Below are 12,480 nucleotides of genomic sequence, written 5' to 3' on the forward strand. Positions count from 1 at the left end.
TTCCTACAGAGTCAGGGCGCTGGGTTCCCTCCCCAGCTCTTCCAGGAGAGTGGGGAGCGGCCGTTCCTTGAGGGTCGGGGCGCTGCCTTCCCTCCTCACCTCTGCGAATGGACTGTGGGGCCACCATTCCAGCGGGGGCGGGGCACAGCTTTCCCTCCCCATCTCTGCGAGGGGACTGGGGAGCAGCCGTTCCTGCGGGGGCAGGGTGCTACCTCCCCTCCCCAGCTTTGCGAGGGGACTGGCCGTTCCTGCGGGGCTGGTGCGCTGGGTTCCCCTCCCAGCTCTGAGAGGGGACTGGGACCTGGTCTTTCCTGCAGGGCCGGGGCGCTAGGTTCCCTTCCCAGCTCTGCCAGGAGACTGGGGAGTGTCCGTTCGTGCGGGCGCGGGGTGCTGGCTTCCCTCCCCAGCTCTGGCAGGGGCCTGGGGAGTGGTGGTTTGAGTGGGGGTGGGGCGCTGGCTTCCTTCCCCAGCTCTGGAAGGTGCCTGGGGAGTAGCGGTTCGAGCGGGGTTGGGGCGTTGCCTTCCCTCCCCAGCTCTGGGAAGGGCCTGCAAAGTGACGGTTCCAGTAAGGGCAGGGCACTGGCTTTCCTTCCCAGCTCTGGGAGAGGCCTAGGGAGTGGCGGTTCGAGTGGGGGCAGGCAGCGAGCTCCTTGCTTTGGTCACAGCCTCAGAGCCAGCGTGATCCCCCTCTCCGGTGTGCAGGAGGGCGGGGAGCATCTCTCCCTCCCACTCAGCCCCAGGGGGCTGGTTACAGGTAGCCAGGTATCCTGAGCCCAGCAGCCCCTCCCCCCTGCCAGCCACGTCGTTTGCATTTTCACTGACCATTTCCGTCTTACCCAATTGGTTCCTTGGATTTGAATTCAAACCCTCTCCGTTACAGGAGCAGGGCCTGGAACCTGTCCAAAAGAGACACAGTCACTCCCCAACAGGGCCTCCCAGCCAATATCCTGGAGAACCCAAACAAGCAGCCAGCCAGACCCCTCCTGGGTCTGCATAGGGATCCAGGCCATATGCAGGACGGGGGGCTTCACCCTGGGGACCTTCATCCAGGTCCCACAGCCCCTCAGCATCTGCGGCTGCACCACCACAGCTCTCTCTGTCCCAGGGTCTTGCCACCCCAGGCGTGTTTCCCCACTGACCCTTGGGCAGCCCCCTATGTCTCTCTGCTCCACTATCCCCAGTCCATGGTGCTGCTGCTTCTCCTGCAGCTTTTCCTCAGGCTCTTGCTCTCACAATCCTCTCGCACTCTCAGGCTCTGCTCCCATCCCATACGTCTTCGATCCCCTGATGGGGAACCCGATCGTGAAAACCATCATCTATTTGGAGACCAGACTCTCGGGGATGTCTGGCTGCTACTCCAGCTGCTCCCAGATACTTTTGTAGCCCCAGCTGGGTCAGGAATCTGCTCCTCAGACGTGTCCTTCTCCTCCCACTCACGATTAACTGTGCCTTGGTGAACTTCCCCGTGCGTAACCCTCTTTGTGTACACGATCACAATGTCCTTCTCAAGGAGATGGTGATAGGCCATCACCTCACCATTCCCAAGTGGCTCTGGATTGACAGGCCTGTGTGCTCTTGGCTCCCCCATGGTTTCCAGGAAGAACCCCTGGAGTGGCAGCCCCTTCTCGTGGTCACCCCCTCTTTGCCAGGGTCGAGCTGCAGACTCCTCCGCCCTCACATCATAGCAAAGGAGCTTTCTAGAAAGTTGGAAGAAACTATGAAACAGGGGAAGAGACATCATGGCTTGGCATGTCTCCCCCACAAATCAACAGCTGGAAACACACCTGGATGACAAAACTGATTCATAAATCAGAAGATAATAATAATAATACATTCAAACCAAAGTCCCCAGATGGCTAGTACTGGTTTTTCAGCTGAAGATTTTCAGTTTGGGGAATTTTGTTTTCCCAATCAGACCTTGCCAAGGGAATCAGGGAGAAAATGTTTGAGTTGCCTCCTTCAGAACAGCTTAGCCTAGACACTCTAGCTGTGGGTCACTGTCATGGCCTTGCTGAGAACTGGGGTATTTTAATAATTTGGGGAGGTCTCAGGGTGTTTGGAGGAGATTATGAGGCTGTTACGTTTTGAGATAAAAGCTAAGACAGACAGGACTAGAGAATTTTATTTTTAGAAATGTGAGATTTAGACATTTTGTTTAAAGCAAGGGGGTTTCTGAGCAGGCTTTTGTTTGCAGGGGAGATGGTTGTTTAGAAAGGAGGAGTGAAGACTAAACACATCCAATGAAGATGAGATTTGAACCCATGCGTGCAGACCACAATGGATTAGCAGTCTATTGCCTTAATCACTCAGTCACCTCAGCTGAGATGTCAGGAAATGGACAAGATGAGAAATCTAAGGCCAGCAGAGACAGGGACACTAAGGTGTTTTTAAATACTAAGTGGAAGCAGGGGCTGAATGAGCTCCCCCCTCACACCTAGTGACCAGCTGTGGGAAAGGCTTCAGGAACAGACCGTGTTTGCATAGACACACCTACTCTGCCTAGGTATGCAGCATCATGGGACTGCTTTCCCAAAATGACCAGTTTTGGCTGGTGGTGGGTTACAAATCACTTTAGGATTGAATGGAATGAAATGTTATTATCCTTCCTGTATGATTGAAGGGCAGCAGAACATACCTAGTCCGTCCTGATGGAGGGGTGGGTGGGTGGATGAGGAATAGCTTTTATTGGATTTTGTAGAAGTGATTGAGGACATCACCCTAAACCAGTGGTCCCCAAACATTTCACACTGTGCCCTCTTAACCATGGTGGTGGACCCTTGGAAGCCGCAGTCAAGAACCGAGGCTGGTAGTGGGGCTATTGCTTGCTGGAGAGAGAGGTGCAGACGGGTAAAGGGGTCAAGGCCAAGCTGGAAGCCAGAGCCCCAGGATAAGGGTGGGGTTGGGGAAGAGCTGGGACAGAGTGAGGCTGAATGGTGCTTCCTCCATGGGGCTGGCCATGAGGTGCCCCCAAGAATGTTCCTCTGTGTCCCCCTAGGAGTCATGCCCCACATTTTGGGAACCACTGAACCCTACTTGCTAAGCAGGGCTAGTGATGCCAAAGCCCAGGGAAAGGGAGAACAAGTGCAGGGCCCCCAGCACTGGAACCATGTGAAGGGGCTGCAGAAGAGGGGCAGTGGCTGGTGGCACAGGGGGTTAAGGACAAAGTGGGCACAGGAGGGGGCAAGACTAGGGGTGAAGGAGGTACAAGGGTTGGGCTTGCAGGAGCTAGCAGTAAAGGGGGAGTGGGGATCATTCAGGGGCAATGGGGAAGTGTCAAAGTACAAGTTTTGCCCAGGGCACCATTTTCCCTAATGCTGGTCTGAGCAAACAATTGGAAATAACCCTTCAGTGAGACCAGAACCATAGTGTAGAAAAGCCCCTTTGTTAAGTGGTTGTGGCTGAGTGCTTAGGGAGCTGGGTTAAAAAACAACAGGCATCTCTCTGTGGAGGTTTGATTCTTGCCTGCTAGGCAAGGTTGGTGTGTGGTGTCTGCATGGCTGTATTTTCAGTGTCTGATAACCCATGGTGCCACAGGGAGCCAAGTCTAGACATATTCAGAGGCTCTTTGCCAGGGTTTCTCAGACTTCCTTTCACTACAACCCCCTTCTGCTGAAAAACTCCTTACTACATGGCCCTGGAAAGAGGGACCAAGCCCCTCCACACTGAGCAGAGGCAGAGGAGACAAAGCCTGAGCCCTGCCCCAGTTGGGGGAGGGCGAAAAGCAGAGCTTGAGGGATTCAGCCCTGGGTGGTGGGACTCAGATTTTGGCTTCAGCCCCAGGCACCAACAAGTCTAATGCCAGCCCTGGCAACCCCATTAAACAGGGTCACATCTCACATTGGGGTCCTGACATAGTTTGAGAATCACTGCTCTATGCTGAGGGGAGGGAGTTTTCCTGTGGGTGTAGTTGATTCACTTCCCCAAGAGGTGGCAGCTATGTCAGTGGGAGAAGCTATATCGGTGGGTGTGCAAGTTGTGGTGTTTACCACATTTAAGAAGTTTAATAAAACCCCATTTTTAAAACCATCTGTGGTCTGGGAATGGTGAAGGACGTCGATGAAGTAGGGTTTGTCCTTCAAAGTCCTGGAGATCACGATTCCATGCACCTGTTGTCATGGGGATATAGCTCAGCGGTAGAGTGTTTGTTTGCAGCTCATGTGGTCCTCACTTCAAACCCCAGTGTTCTTCTATAACTTTCTTTCTTTTTTTAAAAAAAAAGGAAAACATTTTCATTTCCATTCTCCATTATGTTCAGGAGCTCCACTATATGGGGGGCTTGATATGAATGTAAACATTCAACATTTCACTGTCCAAATGCATAAAAACCTAGCGAAGCTGTCCATCAGCTGAAATCAGTTCCAATCCTCTTAGTGTCTAGTTTATGTTTTCATCAATTAAATAAAGGTATCATATGAATGTGCATTTGCAGATCCCTCTTCTCCAGGAGCTATGTTGTGCAGAAGAACAAGAACCACATCCAGTTGGGGTTCAGGATTCTGATGAGCAAAGAGCCAACAAATGTTCTGAGGGCTGGAGAAAAATGCCTTCTAGTGAGCAATTGAACGAGCTCAACCTGTTTAGCTTATCAAAAGAAGATTGAAAGGTGACTTCATTGAAGTGTTGAAGGGCCTTAATGGAGAGAAAAGATTGGGTATTTACGGGCTCTTGAATGGAGCAGAGAAAGTCATAACAAGACCCAATGGCTGGAAGGTGAAAAGAGACAAATTCATATTACAAATCAGACACAAATATGCAACAGCGAGGATGATTCACCACAGGAACAAGCTACCAAGGAAAGTGGTGGATTTGCCATCTCCTGATGTCATTTAATGAAAACTAGATGCCTTTGTGGAATGTGTTTGCCTCAAAAGTAGCTATTGTGTCATACAGGAGGCCTGCGCTATGCAGGGGGTCAGATTAGATGCTCTAATGGTCTCTTCTGGCCATAAAGTTGACTAATTTCTGAAAAACTGAGTGTAGTGCTGGGAGAAGCGTCTGATGTATTACTGTCTAGCCGGCTTGCTTCCTAGAACGAATGCTCCTTGAGTGGGGTGATCCACAGGAAGTAGCTCAAACCTCCAAAGTGCCTGGTCAGGGGCAGGACATTATCACAGCAAGGGAGGGGTGTGGCAGTGACATCACAAAGGCCTTTTGCAGGACCTCACACTATTGGTCAAAGGTGGTGGGGAGGTGGTGACCTCACAGAAAGATGCAACATCAGCCAGGTAGGACAGGGGCGAAGGGCCAGGGAAACCTCAGAGACCTCTGCGGCTTTGCTTCAGCAAGTCTCCTTCTCCAGGTCTCTCTTTGAGGACTGAGAGAGTATTCAGGTTCATGGATGTGAGCGCCAGGAGGAACCTCTTTTGAGTTTTCACCTTCCCTTTTTGTGATTTTACTAGAAAACAGATGTCCCTGTTTAGAAGGTAAGAGCCTCCTCGAGGTTTGAAACCTGTTCAGTCTGATCTCTCTGTTGACAGTTGAAATCTAGGCATGGAAAATACACGTTTAAGGATGCAGAATTTTATTCTGCACCTGGGATTTTGTCCTTTAGAATCACTGGGACATTAGGGTTTGTCCTTTTTGTTTCACCTTTTCCTCCATCCATCCCTCCCTCCTTTCTCTTTGTCTCTTTCTTCTTTTGTCCTTTCACCTGTTCCCCTCCCAACACCAGGAGCGGGGTGTGTGTGTGTGTGTGTGTGTGTGTGTTGCGGGGGAGTGCTCGGCAGCACACACTGTGGGAGGTCCACCCAGAAATGTGGAGCTGAAATACTGCACGGGCAGTGATCCCCACTGGTGACTTGGGCCATCCTTTGGGCTCTCTGGTGAAAACCCTCAGCCTCCTGTTCTCAGTCTCTACCTTGATTGGCTGAGCAGGGGGTTATTGACAGGCAGGAGACTCAGGTCCTTGTTGCTCTCTTTGAAGACCAAGGAAATAAGTCAGAACCAGTTATATGTTTGATGAATTCTGCTGCTTCAGTGCATTAGTAGTCTCTGAATAGTTCATGATTCTCTCTAACATTGCAGTTCTCCTACAATACTTGCTGAATAATTACTGTGCAGTGTTGGTCTGCAGCTCATTTGAGAACACTTTACTAAAGTCAGTCAATGTTTGAAATTCAAGATCTGATGGTTAGTTTGAAAATCAGGGCTCTTGGGTCCTATTCCCAACTCTGCCACTGGCTGGCTGTGTGACCTAAGACAAGTCAATTCTCCTTTCTCAGCCTTAGCTTCTCCCTCTTTCAAGCACGGATAATAACGATCCGCTTCTACCTACCTCTCGGTGGGTGGAGGATGGGGATCCATTGGAGAGTGTCACTAGGGGTAGTGCACAATATGAGGTGTCCTATTACTTTTGCTCAGAGCAAATTATGACATAATAGACTAGCTGAAATCGTCTCTTTTATTTGTATTTTTTTTATTTTGAAATTGTTAAGAGCAGCAACTACTTAGCTCAGAGTGAAGCATCTTATCTCATGTTTGTAATCTAAGTGTCTCCTCTTTGTGTGCAATGAGGCAATTTAACACACTCTGACAAACAGGAGATGCTTTTGTTTTGCAACAAAATATTTTTGCAAAGAACTTTCATCCCATTTATTTTGATTTCGAGAAAGAAAGTGGTTTAGTCTGAATGGAATTTTCTGATAGAAATGGTTTCAATTAAATTTCTCCACCATCTCAATTCCTGAGCTCTATCCCTGCCTCTGGGGAATGGAGGTTTCCTGGTTGTTAGAACAGGAGTCAGGACCGGTGGCTTCTCTTTCTGGCTCTGCCACCGCCTTGCTGTGTAGGCCCTTGGGTAGGTCACTTCCCTTCTCTGGACCTCAGGCTCCTCCCCATCAGTCCAATGGGAACAGGGACAGTTCTCGAACTCTGGGCAGTCCTTAGCCTGGGTGATATAAGGGGCATTCAAACCCTCTGTGAAGGAGAAAGGGGAGTTTCCCGGTGTTTAGCACCAAGGAATTCTGAAGTTTGCTAAAATGTCTAGTCTGTGGAAACAAGAAATGGTTGGGGCAAAACTTTTTAACCACTGCCTTTTTTAAAGCCCATTCATGAATGTGAGTCTCTATCTCTCAGGTACCTGGGGTTCTTTGCCAGGAGGAGAGAAGAGGTTCCTGCCTCTGTTTTTGTGGCCTTAACAAACCAGGTGTTGTGCTCCAGTTCTCGTCTGAGATCCCTGAAGAAGAATATCTTCCCACCCTTCAACAAGACAGGACCTATCTTTAAAAGGGAACAAAGAGAACTCTGAGACTTACTAGCTTGCCTCACTTCCATAGCTGGAGAGATATTGGAGTACATTCTTAAACTATCAGTTTGTCAGCAGCACCAATAGGATAGTTTGGTTCTTAGGACTAGTGAGCATGGATTTGTCAAGAACAAATCATTCCAAACCAATCCTCTTTCCTTCTTCGGCAGGGTTCCGGGCCTAGTGAAGGTGGGTAAACAGTAGATGGGATCTAGCTCGGTGTTACTAAGGCTTTTGACACAGTCCTGTAGGACAGTCTCACAAGCAAACCAGGGAAATGTGGTCTAGATGCAATCAGTGTGATGTGGGTGCAGAACTGGTTGAAAGCCCAGACTCCAAGAGCCCTTCTCCATATCTGGCTGTCCAACAGAGAGGATGTACCTGTTGGGTCTGGCAGGGATCAGTCCGGGGTCTGGTACTATTCAATATTTTCATTACTGATTTGGAAAATGGAGTGGAGAGCATGCTTCTAAAATTTGCAAATGACACCAAGCACTTTGGATCACAGGACTGGAATTCAAAATGCCCTTAACAAACTGGAGAATTGGTCTTCTTGAGCCAAACTCCATGGCTGGGCCCCTCTCTCTAGTCTGGGATGAAGTGAAACCCCAGAGCCAAACACTCCTCCTCCTGGGCAGTGCGCTCCGTAATTGAATGGTCAGATGCTGATTAGCACTGTCAGAGCAGCTTTGTCTGGGAGATTCCCAGCACTTTTCAATAGCGGGAAAGTATGAAATCCCATCAATGGAACTCAGGAGTCCTGACTCCCAGTCCCCTGGTCCAGTGTCTCCAGCGGAGCACACTCCCTCTCATAGGCAGAGGGAGCGGCCATGAGGGCCTGCTTGTAATTGCCAGCTGTGGGAGGGAGTGTGCAGCAGTGGTTAGCCAAGGGGCCTGGAAAGAAGGACTGCTGGGTCCCATCTATTCTTCTGACACTTGGTGTGACCCTGAGTCAGTAGCTTCCCCTCCCCAGGTTTGTTTCTCATCAGTAGGGTTGGGGTTGCAGTTCTGACAGCCCAGGGGGGTTGGGAGGCTCCGGGAAGGTGTGTAAAGTGCTGGGATTTCAGGATCCCGGAGGCGCTGTCACCCCTGCAGTAGGGTGATGTTCTGCACCCCCTGCTGCTGGCCAAGTTTCTCCTTTCCCTGGCAATAAGACAGACTCTTGTTTTCACAGCCAGCTGATCGCCCAGTGTCATCACCCTGCCTGCTGGCTGGGCAGGGTAACTCCTCAGGTCACCACCCTCCTCTCCAGCCTGTCTTGGGCTTGGAGAGTGAGGAGAAGGGCGAGGGATGACATTGAACATCCTCCATCCATCGCTTCATCACCAGAGCAAGTGAGTGGCATTAGGGCTCCATGGTGGCATCCCCTGTCTGTCTGGGGAGAGGCAGAAAGAGGGGGAGAGAATCTCTCCCAAAGGACATTAGTTTTGCAAACAGCCCCCAGAAGCCCCTCACTCTCAGACTGAGGAGGGGCTTCTCCAGAGCCGTCTCCAGCGTGTTTGGCAAGGTTCCAGCAATGGGGCTCTCAGCCTTTCCCTTGTGGGAGACTGTTCCCCAGGCTGAGAGTCTCTGAGCTGGGCCGGACCCGGGGAGCTGCTGAGCATGGAAATCAATGGGAAACGAAGGGGCCCTGGCCTTGCTATGTCTAGGGACTTTGAAGTGGGGAATGGTTTCCCAGGAGAAGTCTGGACTCCTGAGTTCTGTTCCTTCTCTAGCCTGGGTGGGGAATGGGTGGGAGAAAGTGTGAGTGTGTCCTGGGCTGGCAGGAGGGAGCTGCTTGTTCAAAGTGACCAGCGGTCTTTGTGACTGACCCCAGTGCTCGAAAAGGACAAGACTCCCCGGTTCTTGCAGCCCCAGGGATGACGAGGGGGAAGGTTGAGGGGGAGCAGATCATGCAATGAACTCCTGCCAGTGTGTGTAGCTTGCACTCCCTGCTCCCCCGTGGGGGGGAGGAGGAGCTGCTCTGGCTGGGGCAGGGATGGGGAGAGACCAAACAAGTTGGTTAGTGAGAGGCTGCCTTGACCCCAGACTCACATCTGCTCCTCACTCGGTTCCAGGATGGCCAGGCTCCTGAGGATGTTCAGGAAGAAGGCTCTGCAGGCGGCCCCAGAGCCTGTGGAAAGCAACTGCCATCTTCCCCAGGAGCCAAGCGGCCCAACCATCCCCAATGGCGCGGAAGGAGCTCGCGGCCGGGCCAGGAGGTGGAAGTGCCCAGCCTTCTGGAAGAGGAAACCTGCTCCCGGTGCAGACGCCGAGGTGGGAGAGGCACCGGCCAGGCCAAAATGGAGCTGGGCCAGGATGCAGCTGGGCAAGCAGGACCCAGCCCTGGTGCAGAACCGGGCAGGGTGGTTCTGGGGCTTGTTGTGTGGGCAGCAGCAGCCCCAGGAGCCCAGTCCCGATTTCCAGCAGGAGGCATCGCCCTGCCCGGTCAGTGGGGACCTTCCAGCCTTCCCAGGGCAGGAGGTGGAGGATCCCTCTCCCAGCCCCAGCAGCTCGGCCTGCTTCCTGTGGGACAACAGCAGCACCTGGAACTTGGACAGCAGCGAGGCCGACAGACGCTTCTGCTTTATTCCAGGTGAGGAGCCTGGCTGGGCTCAGAGGGGTAAGGAAGGGGCTGTGAACACTCCGGGCCAAGGCCCTCGAGCAGTGCTATGGGGGTGGGTCCCCAGCTCAGGTGTCTGGCCTGAGCCACTGACCTCCACTGACACTAGATGCTGCCACTTTAATCCTTGATGCGCCATTGGGTTGGGGGGGAGTGTGGGAGGCACCTCTCAGGGAGTCCAGGATTGTGGGTGGAGGGGTCTCTTTGCTATGGACTCCTGAAGGACTTGGGGGCTGATGACACTGAGGCTACTTGGATTCAAATACATTTGAGATACAAGTACATAGCCCATATTCATAACTTCAAATACAAAAATGGTACACACATACAGCCAGCATAATTATAACCAGCAAATCATAACCTTGTCGTAGACACCTCACACGACAACCTTTGCACAATATTTGCTGCACATATATAACAGTGGTGGCAACAATGATCCCTACGGTCCCAGTTCATATTAATAACGTCACAGAAGGCTATAGAGAAGTGGGAGAGAGGTGTCTTCCAGCCGGCGTGTCTCATCCATTTCCCCCTTGCCGCTTGGGCCGAGGTGGGAAGGGAGCGAAACATCCCCGGCTGAAGATTTTGCGCTCGACCTTGAAGATTAAGCCCAACCCCCTGGCATGGCTAGGTCAGGGTTGTCCTGGGCTCTGGGGGCAGAGGGCTGAGCTGGGAGAAGGGGCAGATGAGAGGATTTTGTCTCTGATAGATAAGGGCTTTGTCAGGGAAAAGCTGTAGGTCACATGCTGGGGGTGTCAGTGAGATTTGAGCTGGGGTAGCAGCAGCAGGGAAGCAGTGTGTGTGTGGGCGGGGGGGGGATTCAATTGGTAAAAATGAAACTCCCAAGCCACTCCCTTTGCTGGAGCAAAAGCCTCTCATTTATCTCCTCAACTCCCTTCCATGAAAATCTCCACCCCTCCCCTGGTGCTGAGAGACCCTCTTTACTCCCATGGAGATTTGTAATTGTTCTAACTCTTCCTTTGCCTTGTCCAAATTGTTTTCCCAGAAAAATGATCAAGGACATTTCAAATGAGAAAAACAAACGAAACCAGAGAAACTCCCACCACACACAGTTTGGGTCTGAATTTTTCTACTGAAATTTGGAGATAATAAAACTCCTTCCTCTGTTGGCCAGAAACCAAAGCTAGACCTCCCCTGCTGTAGCTGTGACTTCTGCTACCAAACCACAAATGCGCTGTCTCCTCTTGTGAGACATTTCTCTGCACAGTACTGCTGCTAACGTTTTCCTTAGCCTGGTTCCATGTGTCACTGGTTTCTATAGCAAAGGTCAGTCCCTAGCCCTGTAGTCCGGACATCCTCATTCGCATCAGGCTTCAAGATGAGAATAATTTCCTATTCCCGCTCTGTGGGAGGGGAGACTTTTAAACGCTCTCTCTATGCGACTGCACATGGCTAAGCAAAGAGAACAAACCCAAATCCCCCCTGTGCTTTGGGAGCCAGGTTTGCGGTGGGAATTCTGTAGTTCAGATGACTTCACACCTGGTCATTGTGATTCTTTACCAGTTTCTCTGGCATTGGGGCACCTTTACACTTCAGCTGTGATGGCTGAGTGGTTAAGGTGTTGGAGGTGAAATCCAATAGGGTTTCTTTGCGCAGGTTCACATCCTGCTCACAGCGAAGCCTGTGTTTTAGCCAGTATCTTATCCGAGCAAATCCCTGTGTACAACCCCCTGAGACACTCTCAAGTCTCTCCCCACCCCAAGTAAATCCTCTTCTGCTCCTTTCATAGAGATGCCTGGGACACCACCTCCCCCTGTGTCCCTGAGGTGTCAGGCAAACTCTCAGTGCCTGTAGCCTCTGCCACTCACCTAGTGCCCCATAGATCAGCCATAACCCTGGTTCTGCTCCTCTCTCTAGTGTGTGAAAGGAGCCAAGTCAGTGACTCCATGGGATTTGCCCCGGACCCCTCTAGGGCCGGCCCTGAAGGGAAGCACTGACTATCACAGTGACAATACAACTGACCAGCATTGCGGGGGAGGCTGAGGGAGATCCGCACTCATCAGGTCTCTTCTCTCCCCCAAGGTGAGCCAGACACTGCTCTCTCCTGACTCTCACTCTAGCAGCTGGACACTAAGGAGCCATTTCCCCACAGCAAGTGCCTTGAGTGCCCCTGTGGTGCTGCGGGGGGGCTGGCGCTGCTGCTGGCTCTGGGGCTGGCAGGGGGGTTGATGTCTGCACAGACTCTCAGCTGCCAGGCCGAAGGGGACACTTGAGACCTTACCAGACTGTCTCATTGAAGACGGGGGGTTGAAAGACCTATACAGACGCTCTCCAGAGCACGGAGCAACATCCGCCCATGCAGCCAGGCAATAAGCATTTCTCACAGCCTGGAGCCAAGGGTGAGGTGGCAGCTACTGTTCCAGCTCCTGGGGGACAGGCCCTGTCAGCTAACAGACACTTCTTACTCACCACAGCTAAGGGCGCCGGGTTCCTCCAGTGGGGGTGTGAAGCAGCCATTCTTTTCCTGTCCTTTTTGTGTGCGACTGCTGACAAAAACATCCCAGACAGAGAAGCAACAGGCCAAAATACTGTCGTGCAACTGCCAAAGTAGCTCAGTTGGGAGAGCGTTAGACTGAAGATCTAAAGGTCCCTGGTTCAATCCTGGGCTTTGGCA

At 51.8% G+C, this 12,480-nt stretch overlaps 1 long non-coding RNA gene and 1 other non-coding gene across 2 annotated transcripts; both read left to right on the forward strand.

Annotated features, from left to right (window-relative positions):
* Positions 1 to 7,342: 7,342 nt before the first annotated feature.
* Positions 7,343 to 9,353, forward strand: LOC127034727 (uncharacterized). The gene is made up of 3 exons (XR_007769475.1): positions 7,343 to 7,432; positions 8,418 to 8,577; positions 9,301 to 9,353. It is a non-coding gene; the product is annotated as an uncharacterized LOC127034727 (long non-coding RNA).
* Positions 9,354 to 12,407: 3,054 nt separating this feature from the next.
* TRNAF-GAA (transfer RNA phenylalanine (anticodon GAA)) lies at positions 12,408 to 12,480 on the forward strand. The gene has a single exon. It is a non-coding gene; the product is annotated as a tRNA-Phe (tRNA).

The sequence above is a fragment of the Gopherus flavomarginatus genome, chromosome 15 (genome assembly GCF_025201925.1).
Source record: "Gopherus flavomarginatus isolate rGopFla2 chromosome 15, rGopFla2.mat.asm, whole genome shotgun sequence".
Taxonomy (NCBI): Eukaryota; Metazoa; Chordata; order Testudines; family Testudinidae; genus Gopherus; species Gopherus flavomarginatus.